Genomic DNA, 5,477 nt, shown 5'->3' on the forward strand with positions numbered 1-5,477 from the left:
GATCTAACCGTCTTTCATGTAAATCCTGATGTTTTCAGTAAAGTTATTCTACAGATCATTTGGTATACCGCAGCTATAGTAGCCAGGGTTGAAAAAAATCATGATTTTTTTAAAAATTTCGATTTTTTTATTTAAATCAAATTTTTCATTCAAATCAAATTTTTTGAATAAACAACAACTACCAAAGTTTTTTCATAACCACTTACATATTAGTTTTTTTCAAGTGTGGCGCATAAAAACATTAGCAACATAACAAAACAACTTTGCATCACTTTAATTTATTAAAAGTTGTTTTTATTTGAGCTTTGATCAAGTTGTTCAGTTCATATTCACAGTAGACCCTCTATAATAAGTCCCACTTTGGGGGTCAGCCTGTGAGATAGGAAAGTTCTGAAAAATACAAATCAAACACGGTACATGTATTTTAGGATAATTTAAGCTTCTGACAAGGAAAAATTCAAAAAATCATCAAACATAATTTTTTCAGGATGTAAATCATTATTCAAATAAATTAAATCACTTGATTTTAATTGGCTAACACCAATAGTTGTGGCTACTACACAGTAGCTAATACCAATGTTTTGGCGCATTAAATTTAATATTTAAAATTTTAAACTAAATTGAAAATTATATTTCAAGTTTTTATAAATTTCATGAATTCAAGTTATTCAGTCAGAGCAGCAAAACTTTCTAAAATAAAAGGCAGGCAACTGTTTTCTAATCTTCATAATCCAGCTGTCAATATTTAAATTTCTTTTGCTTGTTGTTTTTTTTTCTGGATAGTTTCTACGAAATCTTGTAGAATAAAACTGTCTGTCTGCGAATCTTCAAATCATTCAATTCCTTCTCATTATATCAATAGCTTGCTGTTTTTATATGCCAATTGGTACGATGTACGTATATTCCCTATTGAATCCTTATTAGTACTGTTTGATTAAAGAAACTGAGTAAAAAATAAAGATCACAAGCCTGGTACTTTTATACGTCGCAAGCCCCGGTGACAGCACTACAGGTTATCAAGAGTGAAATGTTAACCTACACATAAAGAACCTACAATGTGAACCTAAAAAATCTGTGAACCTGAAAAGTATAAAAATAGAGATCTTAACCTCGAAGCTTATATGTATTTAGCACTGTATTTCATTTGTCTACATCAATAAGCATCTAACCAGTTGCTGTTAACTGGTAACTGCCTAACTGTTAACTATGAAGTTTAATACTGGTAACTTTCTCTGTCTTCTTTTTATTTCACTTCAAAGAATGTAGCATTTAATTAAGGGTGTAGTAAATCATCTCATTGGTTTTGCGTCATAGGAAGATACTTGCAAAAGTAGTTAGTGAGGGTGTCTATGAAAGTTTTTGTTGACTTGAATGCTCCTTGATTAATGATTATTGGCAGCTATGAGCAGCAAAAAACCCGTGTGTCATTTTCAAGATTCTAATGAAAAAACGCTGAGTCATTAAGCTTGTTGGGTTCATGCAGCACAAGATTACTCAGATTCAATGCTTTAGCTATTATGCATAGATGTCCAACCAGCTGTCTTAATGTTGCTGTCTTCTTTCTTGGCACAACATTAGTTTGGATTCTAGAGTCAGAGCAATTTTTTGAGGGTTGCAAAAACGATGTGCATTTTGCCGAGACAGTTTTTTTGCTTCGTTGTTAGTCATTGATAATGTTGAGGTAGCTATTGCCTGAATTTTAAACATCACCAAGCTATTTACAGATGGTCCTTAACCCTTTAGCGACCGAGGGCTTACGGCTGGAAATTCCCCAGTGTACCAGTGCATTTACAATGGCGATTTGAGCCTTCGATACCACTGCGTGAAAACTGCATCAATTTTCTTCAAAATTGAAGTAGTTACATAAATTAACATGCATCGGAATCCTGAGAAATTTCTCTACAAGCTGATACTTTTTTAATGTAGTTAGCTTGCATTTGCTTACCTGCAAGAGTTGCAATTCTTTGAAGCTACGAGTTTTTTTATGTTAGTAGGTCATTTTCAATTGTATTTTATATTCACTAAAAGCAATTGGCAATGTTGTATAAATAATTCTTGCATGGATTCATATGCTCACAACAATTTGTAAAAAAATTTAGTCGTCCAAGAGCATTAAAAGCGGAGTTATGAGCTCCGATGTACAGCGGGAGCGCCACTGGAAATGCTCGAGACGCCATGTCCATAAGCAGCGCAAGACAGTCATCCGACAAGGTTGCTCCAGCTTTTGTGCAAATTGGCACAAAACTGCAAATGAATATGCATCTGGAAGCTGAGACATTTTCCTGCAGAATGAGATTGTTTCCCCCACACAGCTTGCAAAAACTTTGCAGCTAGACATCTATATATACGCGGTTACAACTTTTTGCTCTGAATTTTTATGCATTTCTTGAGACTAGATTTATGTAAAAAATTTGCTTATAAAGTCATTGCACAGATTCATGTGTGCTGCAGCAAAGATTAACTGGTTGTGTGCAAAAAGAATTAAGTCGTGAGCCTATATTCACACATTTGGTGAAGCAGCAAAAGACAGGAAGCAACATTTATTATGAGCAGAAACAGCAAATCATGGACTGCTAGATTGCGGAACAATATGAGAACTGAACTATTTGATTAGACTGCTGCTCTGAAGATGGCAGTGTGCAACAAGTACAGCACATCAATTATGCACAACGAATACAATAGATTAGCAAATGTATGTACAAAAGCTAGCAATACAAAGCAGTGAAGCATTTGCAGAAACTAAATAAAATACCATTTGTAAATAAATTTAGCTACATTGTAGCATAGTAAGGATCACAACATGACTCGCACAAAGATATTCTACAAGTGACTTCGCTGCCAGTGCATTCAGCTGGCTCATCGACAATGTATACAGACAACTGGTGCACATAACCAGAGACAGCAACGGAAAGCAAATAACAATTCCAAATTTAGATCTTTTAGATGGAATATGCTGTCTGAAGTTGAGCCAGTCTTTCCATGCCAGCAAGCTTTCATCTACAAATATAAATTTATCAGATAGAAAAACAGGATAGAACCAGTCGCATGTCATGGCACAAACATTTTTTTTTAATTTGAACAATTTATTGCCAGCAGGGTCTTCAAAATTGTCAATAAAGTCTAAACTTGCTTCTAATTTTCTTTCAATTTATGAACTGATTAAAAATCAGCATAGATAATAAAGGAATGTGGACCAGTAAGGCAATAGAGTAGGCTTTTTGAGAATACCTATATGCAAAACTAAACAAGCAACTCGCCAAATATTTATCATCAACAGGCTCCGAAGCATCGCAATGTTTTTGAAGGCCATATTTATTCGTTTCGTTAAATATAACATTTATCACGGCCGATGTTTAAAAAGCTTTGAATAATAAAAACACTTACCTGTTTAAGAATTCAAACTTATACTCCTGCCAGCAAAATGTAATTCTTTTGGTTTTAAATCAGCTCCTCTTTGATATCCGCCATTATTCGCCGTTTCAACGCCGGCGTTTCAGTCTCACTTTCGCAATCCAATTCATTCTGTTGATTTTCTTTTTTACTTTCATCGTCTTCCTCACATTTTTCTGGTCTAAAATCTTCTTCTTCACTTTCAAACCAGTCGGCATCTTCCTGTAAACGAATCTTTTTAGCAGCGGCTCAAATGTCGCGTCCGTTCATGATGATCAGCTTTCCATAAAGAACGTTCAACTTCTAACAACGTGTTCTTTTTGCACATGCGTTTAAGGGACCAATTATAGCACCAAATTAATAGTATGATATTTTTTAAAACTCTTCAAATTATTAATTAAAAATTTTAGGGCCGTTTTTAAAATAAATAAATGAATTTAAAAAATACCTATCGAAGACTCAGATTTGACGGGCAATTACGGGTTTGGTACGCTGAGACTGCGCTCTCAGCCCATCAGATTACGGGAACGGTGTGGAAAAGGCTAAAGGTCCTGTCTTATCTCAGTTTGTGATAAGCTGATTCAATCCTGTGAATGAATGTGGTACTCCTGATGTATCTGTCTAAATGAGTCATAAATATAGATTGCTAGGTGAGCATACCTGGTCGCTCTGTCATTAGCTATCAGCAAAGGATAGCACTATATTTAGGTCATTCGATACTCAATGTTCTCTATTCTTAGATCTACCAATAACAGTTTATTCCTTAATTATGCATTTATAACTTATGGTTTCTTTCCAAACAACAACTGTCCTGTTCTTTCTTGTCCAGACCAGGTTTTCAAAGTCACATTTAGAAACTCTAGCTAGCACTTACTGTGGCAATTTGGTATCTCTGTAGAAACTAACATTTTCTGGGATAATATCGTAGTTTGCTAGTGCCCTTTTCTGCTATTGTCTGCTATTTTTTGCTATTCAAAACGGCATCAGTGTTGAGGTTCAAAGTAATGTGCTGATGTTACTACTTTTTTACTACGCTGTATGTGTTCTCACTTTTTATCAACCTTTCATCATTAAAGAAAAATAGCGTTTGTGTGGTTGGTACTCCATACATATGCATGTAGGTTTTGTTTGAAAGGACTAAAATTGTTGTCTTGTATATTTGTAGATTTAGGAGGGTTAGACTTTCGATAAAGTTCTTGAACTTACACCACGCTATCTTTTTAGGTGAGTCTAGATTTAACATGTATGTGTGATCTTATGTCATCTTCTATATGGCAAAGAAAGGGGCGATCTGGGTTTGGTTTTGTTTAGCTAATAGAGCTGCTAATCATAATGTTTATTGCGGCTAGAGAAAGCGGTCAGCCTGTCTCTCTTAAAACCATGGTCAGTCTTCCCATTCCTTGACTGGTGCCAGATTGAGCTATGTCAGTCTATGGCAATTTTTGAACCTCAAAAGTGCTTTCTTTAGAGCTTCCCATGCACACTTCAGTTTTGGCATGTTAGTTGCAATTCCTTTGCTCTTGATGATAAGGATTGTTGATTGAGGCTGCCTTTATGATTTTTACTTCTTTGCTCGTCTTGCTTTGTTTCAACCCATGCCTCAAATGACATGATTATCTTGAGGTTTCATACTTTTTTTTCTGATTCTCAAGTGTGAGTCTGAGGGTTTCTGTGAATGATCCAATATTCACATGATTCCTCATAAGCAACAGTATGATTTTGTATGTCTGTAATGATTCTTCTGTCATTACGGTTCATCGTGGCCTTGCATTAGTCTTATTACTCACTGAATCCCTCTCTTTCTTTTAGTTCTTCATTGCTACGCGTATGTTTGCGTACATATTATTCTACCTACAGTTTTTCTTCTTTAGGCTAGTGTCTTGGTGAGTGCTTTGATAAGTTTTTTAACTTTTCGTGAGTGCAAAACCACAACGTAATGGTGTTAGTTATTGATTGTACTTGTTGAGTTAGTATCTCATCTGGCTGCTGTCTGTTGGCTATTAGAACTCTCTCAAATCTATAAATTGTATCATGGGTATTTAAGTTATTGAGTACACGATTTGTATTTAATGGTGGATTCCTTGTGC

The sequence above is a fragment of the Watersipora subatra genome, chromosome 6, assembly GCF_963576615.1.
Source record: "Watersipora subatra chromosome 6, tzWatSuba1.1, whole genome shotgun sequence".
Lineage (NCBI taxonomy): Eukaryota > Metazoa > Bryozoa > Gymnolaemata > Cheilostomatida > Watersiporidae > Watersipora > Watersipora subatra.